Source organism: Rhinolophus ferrumequinum, chromosome 18, assembly GCF_004115265.2.
Source record: "Rhinolophus ferrumequinum isolate MPI-CBG mRhiFer1 chromosome 18, mRhiFer1_v1.p, whole genome shotgun sequence".
Lineage (NCBI taxonomy): Eukaryota > Metazoa > Chordata > Mammalia > Chiroptera > Rhinolophidae > Rhinolophus > Rhinolophus ferrumequinum.
In genome coordinates this window covers 1,802,708-1,820,636 of record NC_046301.1, presented here as the reverse complement: position 1 = coordinate 1,820,636, position 17,929 = coordinate 1,802,708, and positions in this window count along the sequence as shown.

Below are 17,929 nucleotides of genomic sequence, written 5' to 3'. Positions count from 1 at the left end.
TTAAATGTGGTGGTTGTTACTATTCTTTTGGTGATATTACATTGACGAAACACAGGAACTCTGTATGATTTTAGATAGTATGCAATCTGGAATATAAGCTAAAACATGAACATTGTGAAATGTTTTGAAAAATGTTCAAAGTAATTTCAGGATGCTGTGGTAAAGGCAAGTGAGAACAGATGGCGGATAGTGGATCTCATCAATCTCAGTTACTCGGACGGAAATACAACTTCTGAAATAAAGAAGAGTAACTCATCAGGATAGAGAAAAAGTCATTAAGATCAGAATAATTCCATCAATTTTATTTTCCATTCAGAAGCTTACTACCGGGCCACAGTGTGCCGGGAGGCTATCCTAAGCAAGCAGTTGGTCTTGGTTTCTCCAACAGACCTAAAGCTCAGTTAGACTATCTCAGTCTACTCTGCTATGCTCCTGCTAAAATACATACATAGCTCAATAACTCAAATAGGTAAATTTATGCAACTACACTTCTTATAAAATATTACACAATTGTATTAAAATATATACAGCACAATCATTAGGAAAATAAATAAGATTAATATAGTTAAACGTCTTTGAAGGGATTAAAATGGTAGACTAGAAAATATTTATTTAAAACTAAAGAAGCAGTAAAGGCAAAAGGAAAAGCAGATATAAGACATAAAGAGACAAAAAATAAAATGACAGATGTAAATCCAACTATGTAAACAAAATCCTCAAATATGAATTCTTAATCTATCCAATTAAAAGCTAGAGACTGTCAGCCTGTATGTGTATAAAACAAACAAACGAAAACCAAGTTCCTACTATATGCTTTCTACAGGAGAAACACTTTAGATTCAATATACTAATAGGTTGAAAATAAAAGGATGAAAATATGTATCACGCAAATGGCAACCTTAACAAAGCTGGAATGGCTATGCTGTTATCAGACAAGACAAACTTAAAACAAAAAAGTCATTATAAAGAACATCATTAAAAATGACAATAGAGACAATTCATCAGGAAGATATAACATTTGCAAAAATATGTGTACATAAAAACAAAGCCCCTAATTATATGAAGTGAAAATTGAGGGAAATACAAATACATGGAGAATTGAGGGAGACAGACAACCCAACGATAACAGTTGATTCCTATATTAGATGTTCAATAGTCAACTGGACAACTAGTCAGAAGATCACTCTATAAACTATAAAGTAAAACAGACATAAATAAAACATTCCACCCCAAAACAGAATAGAGATTGTTCTTCAGTACAGGGAACACAATCTGGCATAGACCAAATCCTAGGTCATAAAACAAGTTTTGATTAATTTTAAAGGATTGGAACAAGACAATGTATATTCTAAAATCACGACGGAATAGGGATTGAATAACTGAAAAAAAAAAGAAAGAAAAACTATGTGGAAATGACGTAAGACATTCCTAAACAACCAATGGGTCAATGAAGACATCACAACAAAATACTAGAAAACACTTTGAGATGAAAAAGGAGCACACCAAAACTCATGGGATGCAATAAATTAGTGCTTAGAGAAAACTGTATACCATGTTTCCTCAAAAATAAGATCTAACCAGAAAATAAGCCCTAGCATGATTTTTCAGGATAACATCCCCTGAATATAAGCCCTAATGTGTCTTTTGGAGCAACAATTTATATAAGACCGGTCTTATTTTCAGGGGAACATGGTAGCTGTAAGTCGATATATTAAAAAGAAGATCTCAAACAAACAAGTTCCCATTATGGGAAGACACCAGCAAATCCAGCAATTGAAATGATTTAGACATTGTGTAAACACTTTAAATTAGATGTCAAAATGAAGGACATTATTAGACCTCCATTATTATCAACAATTTATGAAATTATCTACTTGATACATTACTATTTTAAATGATTATTTTAGGTAAAGTCTTTACTCTTTCCTTCCCAACATATTTTACTCAATGTATTAAGAATTGTTAAAAGTAAAATTCAACATATATTTAAGTTCTTGTAAATTCGTACTCAAAAACACTTATCTGAAACATCAAAGTGAGGGAAAAAATATTCCCCATGTGTGATTACAAATACGTGGAACAAACTGCATTTTATAATATATAGCTCATAAAATTCACAACTCCTTTTGTAAATAAACTAAGAAGAGAAACATTTCAGAAACTATTTTGATTCTTGGAGGCGAGAGATTTGTTGGTTTAAAATCTGGATGGTTGAGGTGAAATTCAACTTAAGAAAGTGTGGGCCACTGGGGATTGGTAGGTGATGGGTTTTCCTATTTTTTAACCCACTCAGGTGACACTGGTTAATAACACCATGTAAATTTCAGGTCTACATTGTAATTCGGTGCTTGTATATTCTAATGCATGCTGACCACCAAACGTCTAGTTGCCAGGTGGTGGTTTGATAAGCGCGTTGACTTACCAGGAGTATCAGCCACAAAAGGAGCTGGTCGCCACAACCCTCAGCCGGAACCCTGGTGTTTCTACTGTGGCCTAAGTAGGTTCAGATGGTCTCAACACTCATTGGGCTCTCAGAGCTGCGACCTTGAAGTGGCTCTGAAAGCAACGGTGGGCCCAGCACACATTCAGAAGACTGGAGAGGAGGAAGGAGTCCCTGAGAGCCTCGGGCCCAAAACCCAGGTCTGGCGACAACCTGGTCTGTGCAGAGCGATAACCCTTCTCGAGACAGCGCTGGTCTCGCGAGAACCCTGGTCCGCGGAGGGGGGGGGGGGGGTCAGGTCTCGCGATAGCCTGCTCTGGAGACAACTTGGGTCTCGCGATAACTGGGCTGCTTTAAAAGCCAGGGTCCTGATCCCAACACTCACAGATGGATCATCTCTGAAAGCTGCTGTAATGAGGCTTCAGGTGAGTAAATAGTGTTCCTCTACTTCCATCATTCTGTCTATAAGTAACATTTTTGTTCTGAAATTCTCTGGAAAAGGAACTAAGGAAACCACAGAGCCTGTTTCTTCAGGGAAGGACTAGAATGCCTTGGCAAAGGGCTTTTGTAGGAATATTTTCATAGACCACTGAATCATGAAAACATATTTTTAAACTTGAAATTTGTACTATGCTTCTAGGGCAGGCAAGTGGCTTCTTTGTTTATTTTTATTTATGGGGTGACATTGGTTAGTAAAATTATGTTTCAGGTGTACAATTTTGTAATATGTCATCTATATGTTGCATTGTGTGGCTTCTTGTATGACACTTTAGCAGTAAAATAACATACAGGCAAACCTTGGAGATGTCACAGGTTGGGTACCAGACCACTGCAATAAAGCAAGATTGCCGGTAAAGCCCGTTGTGATCATCCTGCTGGTGCAGGGTCTTGCCTTCAAGTTTGTGAAAAAGGTAACATGTGGGGCACAGTAAAATGAAGTGCAGTAAAACGAGGTATGCCAGTGTTCAGATTTAATAATCATTCTGGACATGGCTTTCTTTTCAAAGTAAAGGTCATTCTTTGTTTGGTATGTTACAGAGGCCAAATGTTTGTTTTATTTTTCCTTATGGTTATTTGATTGTGCCAGCACCATTAAAAAAAATGGCTAACCATCCCCTATGGCTTTTCCTTGTATATTGTCAAAAAATAATTGACATCTGTATATGGATCTATTTCTGGACAACCTACTTGGTTCCAATGATTTCTTTGTACTCACAGCAAAATAATAGCCTCTTAATGTAGTGTGATAGGATGTTTTGAAATTTAGTAGAATAAATCCACGAGGATCATCTTCAAGATAGTCTGTTTAGGCTATTCTAGATCAATTTTATTTATATTTTAAAATCATTTTGTAAATTTTCACCAAAACTGAAGCTGTTGAAACTGGGATTATGTTGAAGCAATATAACAATTTGGGGAGAATTGACATCTTAATGGTATTCAGTCGGTGATCAATAAATATGATATACAGCTGCATTTAATTGTCTTTATAAATGTCCCTCAGCAACATGATCTGAACATTTGACTGATAAGTTATATATTTGAGGTTATTTTAAATGGAATTTTAAATTGCATTTTCAGTTTTATGTTTATTGTTTTATGTTTATGTTTATCTAGTATATTGAAATATTGATTTTTATGTATTGATTTTATATCTATCCTGTTTTCCCGCGAATAAGACCTAGCCAGACAATCAGCTCTAATGCCTCTTTTGGAGTAAAAATTAATATAAGACCCGATATTATATTATACTATATTATATTATATTATGCTATACTATTCTATATTATATTATGTTATATTATGTTATGTTATGTTATATTATATTTTATATTATATTATATTCCCGGTCTTATATTATATTGCATAAGACCGGGTCTTGTAGTAAAATAAGACCAGATCTTATATTAACTTTTGCTCCAAAAGACGCATTAGAGCTGATTGTCTGGCTATGCCTTGTTTTCTGGGAAACACGGTAGGAATCTCATTTAATTCCATTTTGAATATTAGTAGTTCACTTTATAGATTTTTTGGGATTTTACAAATAATCTTGCCAATTGCACAAAATCTTTATCTTTTAAATATTTATTTTGTTTTATTACACTCTTTAGGAATTCTCTAATAATGATAAACCAACGAATAAATGGAAAAACATCCTCGTTTTTTATGTGTTTAGGAGAACAAACTTTATAATTAACCATTAAATATAAGATACCAGTAGTTTATTTGTAGATAGTTTTTATGAGTTTGGTGGGAAATTGCTTCTAATCCTAGTTTACTGGGGATTTTATCAGAGTGTGTCTTAAATTACATCACTTTTTTTTTTGTTTATTTTTGATGGCTAATTTTTTTTTCTTTTTCTTTTTTCTGTTAAATTGATTTTTAACAAATGATAAAACACTTGCATTCTTGAAATAAACTGCACTTGAGATGCTCCTTACTGGTCTTTTGTTCAACTAAGAAGTATGTTAAAATGTCTAAAATTGTTTGTGGTTTATTTCTCTTTGTCTGGTGTTCTTTTTTGAAAAACAGTGTGTTTTGAGTTCATACTATTAATGTATTTCCTGTTGATTGGACTTTTTTCATTTTTATGAAATGTTCCTTTGTATCTAATATTTCTTGCATTTAAATCTACTTTGTGTGACATTAGTATAGACATTTAAATTGGTTAGAATTTTCAGCTTCTAACTTTCTAACTAATTGCGTCCTTGTTTTTAAAGTATATATGCTATAAACAGAATTTGAGTGTATTGTGTTTTTTATCTAGTATGACATACTTTAGCTTTTCATTAAAGGATTAAGTCCATTCATAATGAGTATAAATTACTAAAATAGTTGGGTTACATCTACCATTTCCTGTTTTGTTTCTTTTTTTTTTTTATCCCACCTGTTATTTGCTGCTGTATTTCTCATTTGTTAACTTTAGTATTATGTCTTTTCACTTTAGTTTTGAATGTATTTGCCTTATATAAATATTTCTTATTCCAGAGACTAAATCCGTCACTTGTAGTCCCCCTTAACATAGTTTAATTCCACATTGACCCATTCTATTTTTTCCATTATTTGTCATAAATTTTACTTCTTTATATTTGGAAAATCACACAAGATGTTGTTATAATTGCTGCTACAAACCATCACTATACTTTTATATTTAATAATATCTTTGCCTATTTTAGCACATTTTCTTTCCTATTCTGTGCTTTCATCTGGAATTACTGAGTTTATCCTGAAGAATGTCCTATACCCTCTCTGGTAATGTAGGCCTGTTGGAAAAAGAAAAAAAAAATCAACATGACTTTTTGTCTGTTTATTAATGTGTTCATTCACTTTTACTTTGGGGAACTATTTTGCTAGCAACAGAGTTCTAGGTTAGTGAGTGTGCAGGTGTAGCTCTTGCTTTTATTGTCATTTCCAGTAGTTTAAAGATGTCATTCCAGTGTCTACTGCCTCCAAATTTTCTGCTAAGAAAAGCCATCAGCCTTTCTGTTGCTACTCTGAAGTTATTGCATCTTTTAACTTTGGCTGCTTTTAAGGTTTTCTTCTTGTATTTGGTTTTTAGTATTCTAACCATGATGTGACTTACTTTGATTTTGTTCTGCTTTGTTTTTACCAAGCTTCTTGAATTTGTTGGTCATGGTATTTATCATTTTGGAACATTCTGTCATTACCTCTTCAAATATTGTTTCTGTCCTATTTATAGTATTCTCAGATACCAGTGACACACATTCTAGACTATTTCATTGTACATATTATAAGCACACTGACATCATATTGTGAAAAATGAAAATAAAACCTTTAATGGACAGGCACCTACTGAGGGACTGGCTGCAGTGGAGAAAATGTTTACAGAAAATGTGGACGAAACATTCCAGAGGTAACAGTAGGTCACATTAATGAAACTGAGCAGCAGGAGAATGTCTAGGAGAAACGCTGGTCAAGGCAGAAAAGTTTTTCTATTTTCCAACTTTCAAAGAGATTTAATTATGGTTTCTGTACAAACTCACATAAAAATTCCTTATTGACAGGAATAAAGTGGTGGCAGGAAAATAAAAATAATGTATGTTAAGAAACATTTCAAGTACTGGGCATATATATATATATATATATATATATATATATATATATATATATACTGAGCTCTGCTCAGCACACATCATTTTTAGCAAAAGTACATCAAAACTAAAATTTCAGGCTCTTTATATGGCGTAAAGTTTTATTTTATTGTATTAAATAGGACTGGAAAATCTAATTTAGAAATACATTTAATGGAATTTTAATTGGCACTAAAGATAACATTAGTGTAAGTTGTAAATTTTCTTTTTCTTCTGTGGTATTGGCTTTTATATATATTGTGCACCTGAAAAAAGAAGTCTAAACGAAGTAAGAAATCTTGAATTACTTTAACTTCTTCAGAATAGTTTACCATGTAGTAACAGGAAATTTATAGAATTCTAAATTCAGGAAATTTAGAATTCTAAATATAAACTCATCTTTCCATGAGAGGAAAAAAATGTGGTAACATTATTCTTGGTATTTAAAATAATTTAGCCAATGTTACACACATATTTTAGTATTTCAAATGTCACCATGAAAATGTTAATTTTGGTATTTTCCTTATATTTTATCTATTGAGATACATATGTTTCAGTACTGGAAGCTGAACAATTAACAAACAATAACAAAGTATTTCAATTTGAAAGTTATCAGTGGTAACCAGCAAGTTGGGTTTCTTTACAACCCAAAAATGGAGACGCCCTATACCACATGGTAATCTGAGGATTGGTTTTATAATGTGTTTGGCCTTCAAACTTTTAAAAATCTTATTTCTGAAACATTATGACCTGAGTTTTTCAGCAAATGAAAATATAATGGAGAAGGATTCAGTGTTTTATGCCAAGCCTAGCATTTAATGACATATTTATCTGAACCTCAGAGGAAAGCTTTTCTTGAATTTTACAGCAGACATTTTTTTGAAAACCAGTTTTAAATATTGATTCAAGCAAAAATCACATTACGTAGAGCCCTCACTTTCCATATATACTTCATTGTCTTAATGTGCCTTTCTCTAATATTTTCCTGTAATACCCTTTGTTGTGTTTCCTTTTCTTAAACCTCCATGTTATGGACACAATATTTAGGGCTTTAATCTCGCTTTGCTCAGTGAAGCATTTTCGGGCTATGTCTTAGATTCTGAAATCAGAAAAGTGAATTCAGAGGTGATACAAGGGAAGAGTTGCAGAATGTTACGGTATCTCTCCATTAAGTTAATATTTTAATAGGGATATTTTCAATATAAGTGTTTTACTTTTGATTTCTGATCCAGTGGGATAAGTCTTAATAGACAGAGTGGGGGGACAGATAAGAAAGAATAGTAACACTTCCATATATATAATAGTGGGAAAGCCAACTTTGGTAAGGTCTAATTTGATGTTATTCCATTAACGTGTTTACAGTGTTGCTTATTTGGTGTCCATCCATACAAATTTTGTTCTGACTAGACTCTATGCCTATGTAGGCATTAACATGATTTAAAATGCTTTTGTGAAGCATCAGAATTATTGGTTAAAAGTTAATTCAGTAGTGGGAGGAAACTAGTTCAGGAGACTCTGGATGGTACAGAGTTAGTTACCTCCCTGTATCTGTAATACGAGCGTATGTGTGTGAATATAATGTATAAGGCATATATACATACACAAATAATACAGATATTGTACTATGTATTTTAATATTGCATATGAGGAAATTCAGATTTCAAAAATTTAACTGCATCATCTATCTAATAAACTATGTAAATTGAGTTTGACCCGAATGGTACAGTTGATATTCCCTGGGATCTACCAATTAAATTCTTTATTCTTTACTTAAGTTTCTCATGTGTAAAATATCTTGATCTCATTATAAGGATTTCTGGAATAATTTAATTTCTTCAGCAATAAAATTATAACTCCCCAGTAAGTCAGGTCTGCACATGGCTGATTGCTTTCTGCGGAGGCACCACTCCTTCCAGAAAGTGCACTGGGCAGGGCCAGGTTGCCAGGAAGGGTCCCTGCTCAGCAGCTTGCTGGCTGGACAACCTGGGGTGACACAGTTAACATCTCTGTGGCTCAGTGTCCTCATCATAAAAATGAAAATTGTACAGCACGTGAACTCCTAGAGTTGGTGGCTAGCATGAAATTACATAAAGCACAGGGAATAGTGCCACAGGTATTAATATTGTCCCTCCTTTCTCAGAGGACATTTTCCTGTGTGTTTGTTGGTTTTTCTACAGAAAGAAACCATGTTCTAGGAGACCTTGGTCCCTTGTGGTTGATAATCATTTAGTTTTCCTCCTTGTGAAAAATAGTAGTTAAGTTAAATTTTGACTGGGCTTTTCTTCTTTGTAATTTAACATATTTCAATGATATTTGATCCATGTGTGGAAATACAGCACATATATCTAAAACTGAGTGCTTTAACAATTCATAGGGTTCTTAGTTGATGAGATTATTAAAGGCATTTGAGGACAAAACTTACAAAATAGTTACATTTCAGAAAATGTTTTTTATTCGAATAATACTTTAGATACCTATTTTTGACAATTGTCATGCTACTTCCTCACTTTGAGGAGGTTATTCTTGTAGCAGTGCTAATCTTAGCATAGCTTTTAAACATTTATTTCACTATGAATGTTTATATGTGATTATAGCTATAAGAATGATAACGTATTGTATTGTTTGTTTTGAGGACCACAACATATCAACATACAAATGAGTGATGTAATTGACATGTAATCGCCTAAGGCTTTATTCTATGCATGTAACAAGTTAAAACACTTCATTTTTACCTGGTGGAGGATAAAATACAATTTGTGTCCATTTACTGTATTCAGTAAAATACAGACACAAACATGATTACTTTTTGTTTGTTTTGCTAGTTTCAAAGAAAGATGAAAAATAAAAATCTTCTATGAAACAAATGTTGCTTTCTTCCAACACAGCATAGGTATAGCTTTACTTATAAAATTATTTTAAGGTGCATTTGAAGCTGTTTATTTTCTCACGAATGTGCTGCTGATCTTGCTTTATTTTTGCACTTGGCAATAGCCACAGAAAATTTGGAAGTTCAGAACTTCTTGGGGCCTCTTTCTGTACAGAGGTAAATATAATCTGTTTTTAAAATCTGTGCATGAGTCAAAGGAAATTTGAGGAGCTATGATAGGGCCAGAGTGGAACAGCACTGGTACTCCAGGATAAATTACAGGTGAAGTGAAAAAATGTTAAATGGAAATGAGTGAGAAGCCTCTGTCCTCTTTAATGACTGAATTCAGGAATGGAAGTATCTAACAATCTAAGTTGGAACAATACTGAACCTAAGGAAAGAGAAGGCTGAGTTCGAAGTGATCAGTAAATGGAGAAGGTAGAAGTCATTGTTTAAGTTTCTGTTCATCAGGATGGGTGATGTGAATAAAGTATAATTTGGGCAGAATCATTTGTAATTTGCTCACTTGTTTGCAGTTATTTCTGTATAATGAGTAATGAATGACGAAGTGAAGAAAGGAAGAACTTTGTGTATAAGGGAATGAAGGCAAGATAGAAACAATAATATTCAACTTCCAGCGTTTCTTAGCTGGCACCAGTGAACTAAGCGAATGTTGTAACTCTGGTTTCTTCAGGGAAAACTACAAGACTCATCAGTCACCAGGTGGTGTAAAACAAATTAGAAATGATTCAAGGATTTTCTGAAACTTTTCCAGCAACCTTTTGCAGGTGTTTTTAATAGAGAAAATGCACCCATCTGTGACTGTTTGCAAAGACTCGAGAGATCTATAGATTCGAAACAGCCCGGTATTCAGCAGGCCCCAATTGTGTGAATAAGCACATGTGATTAATTTTATTTACAGTAGCTTATTGCTGTGTGTACTTCTTCATGAATGAAATGTGGAGCAAGATGGGGAGGCAGCTGTGTGTGATCTACCATTTGAGTATTTTGGACCAAGCGACGAAGCAATCACACACCTCTTCAGAGAGGATTCTGGGGAAGTGACGACCACCTGAAGCTCTGGATGTTGCTCGTCACCTGTGGACAGTCCCCTTTCATGAGAAGTGTCGCTGCGTGACATGCAGCCTGCGGCCAGCTCTTTACTGAAACATCATGGTGGTGCCGACCTGAGGCCGAGATGAATAGATGTGTAGAAGAACGGGGAGCAAGTAGTAAGCCCCTAGGAGGTGTTTCATTTGCATGGTCCTCTGTCTCCACATTAAACCAGGAAGATGGTTTTGACACCTGCCAGCACTAACCTAGCAGTTAAATCAAATGTCTGCAGTGGGGGCAGGGCATCAGTCTGTTTTTCTCATTGATTTATTTTCTCATCTCCTCAGATAATTGTCCTGTGCCATCAGAGTTGAGAAGTCCTGCTCTATATAGAACATGTGCAAACTCTTTGGAGAGGAATGTAAAGTATATTACATACCAAACATAGGAATTGTAAGAAAAGTAAATGAGGAAAATCACAATTGGGTGTAAAACTTAGGAAAGAAGAAAATTAGTGGAGGAAGGTACAAAATGTGTTACACTTTAATTAAAATGTAGGTTACAAGAAGAAAATCTTTCACTAAGGGGTGTGAAATAAACATGTCTGAATTGCCATAGCAGGCCAAGGACAATGGGAGAAAGTGAGAGAGAGTTATTTAGAGAAGACAGAAAGGATGAAGAAAAACACCTGTATGGTGTTTATTATTAATTATATTGCAAGTCTAATTGTTAATGATCAGGAAAAGCAAAGATTCCGCCGTGTTGACAGCTCTCCACAGCTCCACTCAAAATGCCCCTGCTGTCTTCCAGCCAACTGTTCCCCACCCACCGCAACTATTCCGGGATCTGTCCAGCACTGTAATCTCATCCTTCTCATGGTGGCCGTGCTTCCCCTCCCCTACTGAACTCTCAGTGGTGCCGTAGTATAGAGACCCCTGAAATTAGTGGAGGTATTCCAAATGTACGGTATCTCTGCTGTTGCCCAGAAATCATACCTGTGCCTCATAACCACACAGATCCATTACTCGGAGTGTGGTCCGGGGACCAGAAGCATTGGCATCACACAGGAACTTGTTAGAATTGCAGTATTGTGAGTCCTACCCTTGATCTGAATCCGAATCGTTAAATAAATTCACAGAAGAAATCAATCAATACCTATCACCATCACACTACCCTTTGCTTTCTTGAAAGAGGCATTCATCTCCAGGGTAAACTGTTGCAAGCTCTTGATTAGGCTTCGTTGCAATGAGTTGTTCATAAATCTTCTGTTCCAAAGTCAAGGGGAAGGGTTGCTCTCAGTGTCTCAATGAACATGGAAAGATGTCCACTCACAGCTTTGTTTTTAGTAAGCACTTTCATTCCACAGGAATGTATGGATAAGAAAACTCTCGGGTTCTCTGCAAAACCCATATTTGAAGTAGGAGCTTACTTTAGATAAACTCAGACAAAACTTGGCTTAATAAAGCTTAGTTCATCTGACTTATTCTTGTAAAGATAAAACTAATTTATGTCAGTCAATTGTTGCTATGGCCAACTCACAGTAAATAGTAAAACATTGTCTCTGCCTTACTATATATTTAATTCAAAACATGTTGACTGTCTAAAATGTATTAAATATAAACTTCAGTTTATCATTTACTAATACACCGAAGGATGTTTTCGCAATGATATGAAAAATATGGCATATAATTTTATATGTTCTGACATTGTATGCTGGACCATTAGTTCATATAAACATGCACATCCACAAAACATACACAAAAAGGCTAAATAATTTCATTCAGAAGAAACAAAAGGGAGAAAACAATCTTTTATTTCTTAAAAGAGCCAAAATAGAGAATAAATACAGCTTAAAATTCACACAGTAATTTCCCAATAACTAAAACTGTAGGTAGCATGGTACTGTAGTTCTGATAGACGTTTTGGTATTTTCTTTAAGTTGGAATTCATTTATAGACTATTAAAGTTAAGAAAATATTAGTTCATTCTATAAAACTTCTGTAAAAGGGATAAAAAAGATAACTTACGCATAACACTCACAATTCTCCAGAGAGAGTCTTTTTTAGTTTCTTTCTTACATAAATTAATTCCCAAACATTGTAGCTGTCATTACCAATTTATCTCCATCATGGTGCTCCTCATCCATTTACCTTGGCTAACAAAATCCCCTCAAGGGAAATATACTGGAATATGTATTTTATGCAATTAGGAAGACCATGGAATGTTTTAAAACATTAAAATATTAACAGGGTAAAAAAAAAAGAAGTCATTTTATTAAAATTATTGGTGAGATGCTTAATTTAATAAATCTTTTATTTTAAATAATGCTTTAAGATTGATTGATAATTAATAATTATTATAAAAGTTAATTATTTTCCAATATTTAGAACAGGAAGTTCTTTATAGTAAAGTATTGGAATTCTTTTTAATATTTAGTACCTTTATCCTAATATACAGAAATCAGTGTGAAAGTAAAATGAAAAAGACAAACTTGTTATTCAGTATATTGATTTTATTCCATGAACAGCCATAGGGCAGCAGTATTAAGAAGAAATGGCCTTGCAGTTTACCATTTCCATGAGCTAAGCATACCTGATTTACATTCTCTCAACTTTACTTTGGATTGACAATGAATACCAAAAAACAATAAGATAAACCTTTGGCTGCATAAGCTCTGTCTTAAAAATAATCACGGACCAGTGCTTTCTGTCACGAAGTCACTGATGTATCTTGATTGAGAAGCTTATCTCTGAACTGATACTCACTCTCACCTTATTAAAAACTCCTTGCCTCTCCTCAAAAACAAACAAAAAAAGGACAGTTCTAAAGGATGTAGTTGAAAACTTCATCTCATTGATACTCTCACACAGCATCCAATTAATTACGTCTCTGAATGTAAAATTGCAAGAATTGTTAGAGTCCCCTACCATCAGATGTATACCGCTATATGTACATCCAAAAAAACAAAACAAACAAAAACCCACAGCTCTCAAAAGATAATACAGCTGGAGAAAGAGAGGATTAAGCAATATGTCCAAATATGCTCAGTTGCCTTTGACAAAGTTTTAAAATACTTTTGGAGAAAGAATGATCACAGCACTCACTACATGCCGGAAGATATGTGGCCCTTTATGCACTAGAATAACCAAAACTAAACTTTTTCTGAGATCATTTTCATCAAGAAGAGTGCAGACCATCAGAGTCATGGGTGATCTAGAGTCAGTTCAGGAGACCCCAACACATGAAACTTTCCACACTGTGGAAAACTGAGAGGAAAGCCTGACCTATAAGTCTGAAAATGGAAAATCGCCTCCAGGAGCTTGAGTTTGGAAGGTGGCAGCAATGTAGAGGAGAAATGCGAGTTACAGAAGGAGGCCAAGCAGCTCGTTTGCCATCAGGAGTGTTTTGGCAGTCCTGATTAGTCAAAGGAGGATATGAAAGTGGGAAGGCAATCGAGTAGGTGGTTTCCACAGAAACGTGTGGAAGAATAATTACACGGACTAAAAGAAGCAGAGAGGAAAAGATGAAAAATACTTTCAAAATAGTGGGGTATTAATTTGCTTGGGCTGCCACAACAAAGGCTGCAACTGGCTGGCTTAGACAAGAAAAATGTATTGTCCTGGGGGTGATAGAAGCTAGAAATCCCAGATCAAGGTGTCAGTAGAGTTGGTTTCCTTTGAGGATTGTTTGAGGAATCTGTCCCAGGCCTCTTTCCTAGGTTCTGCTGATTTGCTGGCAAGTTTTGGAGTTTGTTGCCTTGTGGAAGCATTGGCTCGTAGAAGCAAATTAAGGAATTTTGTGATAGTAATATCTGCATATATGAGTAAAACACCCACAATTTCAAAGATAACTTTAAGCACATACATTGGAATAAATGAAAGAAACGTCACATTCATTATTTGGCCATTGTAAGTGTTATATTAGCCAGCAGAGTACATTGATATTCTTTTTAAAATTTTTGCCTTACAGGTTTATAATTATGATTTAAGGACAATTCTATTTTGAAAATCAGAAAATGTATTTAAAATACCATTCTGTTAAACATTTTGAGATATGCAGCTGTAAAATCTTATAAATTGACCTAACATGAATATTCTGAAATTTTAATAATTAAAGGAATAACCAAATCATCAATCTCTACAACCTTTAGGACAAAGTGATTTATGATCACAGAAAAGTTTTTAAATAGATCAAAGAAAATTTAGAGCATTTCCTACTGTGTCACTTACAAAAGTGATGTCCAATTTAGGCCTGGCAGGGGACAGTTTCTGCCCATCTCGAGAAGTGTGGAACGCTAACAGAAGTTCCCTAGGCTCTGGCTTACTCCTCATGATTCAGCGGAGATCAGCTCAAGGCTATGTTTAGTAGTGTTGGTACTGGAGTGATAGAAAATAGGAGGAAAAGGCTAAATAACTACTGCTAATGTAGCCTGCAGAGGTACTTTAAATTGACAGTTTTCTATGAGAAAATAAAAAAAAAAACCCACAGGAAAATAAAAGATCTATGTTAGCCTTCATTTTTTTGTTGAACTAAATTCACTACCTTCCAGTATCTTAAGCAAACAATATAAAAATACAAAGAAAGTCAAGTGAACTTAAAGATAAAGGTAGTTCAATTGATTTCAACACATATATGACTTTTTCAATATAATATTAAAATATGTACAAGTATAGTTTCCATAGTGTTTTATTTTTAATTCATGTGTTCTTAGAAATTATTTATAAATTGCACAAAATATATATTTGTTACATTTATTATTCATCTATATCCCATTTACCTAGTAATTTCTTTTAAATGATTTTAATTTTCCTTTTTGTCCATTTAATTACAGTATATACTGTCATGAAAAGATTACTTAACTATAAAACTTTCTTTTTCCATATTTGGAAAATACTCGTGTAAGGATATATATCAAATTTATATTTGTGATTTTATTTATTTATTTATCCATCCATCCATTTATTTTAAAGGTATTTAAAGATTGAGTAAAAACCTCTTTAGAATTTTCATTCTTCTTAAACAAATATTATATAGATCAGCTAATGAATATTTCAGCCTTTCACATATTAAACGAAATTTTATTATGGATTTGATTTTACCAATATTTGCACAGATTTTTAGTATAAAATGAATGTAACCATTTGTTATAATGCTGATTGGATCTCCAGAAAATCTGTAATTTATCAGAGCACATATTGTTTTTAAAATACTATAAAATTTCCATTGTTTTTCAATTGTTTTATTTTATAGTAGTGGAATTATTCTTGAGCTAATGTTTATTTTAACTTTCTTTTTTCTGTTTTCCATAATTTTAGATTTAAAAAATATTACACAATATTTTAACTAAGTGATGCAAACTTTGACTATCTTCCTAACTTTTAAAACATTGTATCCAAATAGCAACACAATTTTCCACAATTACTAATTCAGAAATGACTTATTTATAGTTTCCCAGAATATTCTGAAGAGAGGCCATTCCTTGGCATTCGATTTAACCTAAGAAATTTTTGTTTTAATGGCAATTTATTTTTATAAATATAGTTGACCTAGTTTCCCAATAGTCTTAAATTTTTCAATGTATTTTAATTGCTTTCACCTCACATATTTATCATATACCCTTTAGTATCTATTTCACATACACACATAAAATATGTATCTTTAAACGTTTATTTTCCGCCTGTATTTTTCTTTAACCTGTATGATTTTACGTGCAAGTTACCACAAACCATTTATTCCTGTCACCCTTTGTAAAATGACTCGATAGAATACTATATAGTCTGTTTCACTCTTATTGTTTTCTCATCGCTTTAAGTTACACGAACACTTTTCTTACTCACTTTTGCTTTCATGTTATGTTACCCTTTTAAAATATCCCTATCTTTCAATAAGTGTTTCTTCTGCTTTTTGTATGAAAGCATATTTTTAAAAATAAAGAAGTCTAACACCACTTTCCAAGAACTCTGACACAGGGGAACAAGCCCCCAGGCATTAGAATGTTTATTGCCCTCTCGTCTGTTAGCAAGGAGTTTGCAGTAAGCTACTGCTTGTTGCAGAGAATGGTGAAGTAATTTGTATGTATGCTCTTGACAGGATATTATGTAGTAATCAGAAGGAAGGGACGTTTCTTCATATAAAAATAAAAGCAGATACTAAAAACGTAATTCTGGATGAAAAATAAACAGGATATTTATCTATAAGAAATTATTATTTATAAAAATTTTAAGTATATAGATCAGTATTGTTTTGTGTGTACTCATGTGTGTGTTGGGGGGAGGGGCGGGCTAAATATTGACAAATTCTTGACCACACTTTGTATTTTGTGATGATTGTAGACTCACAGGTAGTTGTAAGACACAGTACTGTACCCCTCCCCCGGTTCCCCCGGTGGTGACATCTTGTAAATGGTAGCACAAGCTCGCATCTGGAATCTGGACATTGGTTCAGTTGGGACACAGACGTTTCCGTCAGGACCATGATCCTTCCTACTGCACTTGAAAAGCCACACTCACTCGCGTCCCTTTTCCCTGACAACCCCCATCTGTTCTCCCCTGCTATGCACTTGTCCTTTAAGGAATGTGGTATAAATGGCACCAGATGTGTGTGACTCTTTCACTTGGCATAACCCTCTGGAGATTCATCGGAGGTGTTTTGTGTATCAATATTCATTTTCATTGCTGTGTAGTATTGCATGGAGTGGATGGACTGCGCTCTGCTTAACCATTCACTTATGGAAGGACGTGGGGTTGTTTCCAGTTTGCGGCCATGTGAATCTGAGCTGCCAGGAACATTTATGTGCTTTTCGTGTAAACATAAATCTTTATTTCTCTGGGATAAAGTAATGCCCAGGAGTGCTGAGAACAAAAAAAGGATGTGCTCTCTCCATTCTCCTCTTCAGTCCCACCTGTAAGTTTCTGAATCTACACTGAACAGCTGTCTTTTCCTTACTTTGCTTTCTCCCTCTTACGCGTCATTTTGAAAACATAAAATTCTGTCTTTTTTGGAGGGAACACAATTATGTCCTTAGGCTTCAAAATGAAAACAGTTGTATGGCAATGCATGTAATTATCTTCTGACAGTGGCTCTCTTGTTTATTAAGTAACTCTTTCCTCTGTCGTGAATGGAAATCCCTTAGTGGGAAAGTATCTATTTCTCCATAACCTAATTCCATTTGGCAATAACATTCCAATTTTCACACCAATTTTTTCTGCTACTCTTGAGCTGTTGTAAGCATATTTTAACTATACTGCATCTAGCAAAATATTTCTTCTTCATTTGAGAAAAGAAGAGAGAAATATCTTTCAGTCTTTCCATATAAATTCAGTTTTTCTAAAGTATCTGTAAATAATCTTAACTTTATTCCAATGTGCTTTTAACCGTGATTTATATTATAGCTCCCTGTGGTCATGCCTGCTATTTAAGGTTCAGATTTTATTAAGGATCTCAGATTTGGGTTGTTTAAATTTAGAATCTTTCTTAAAT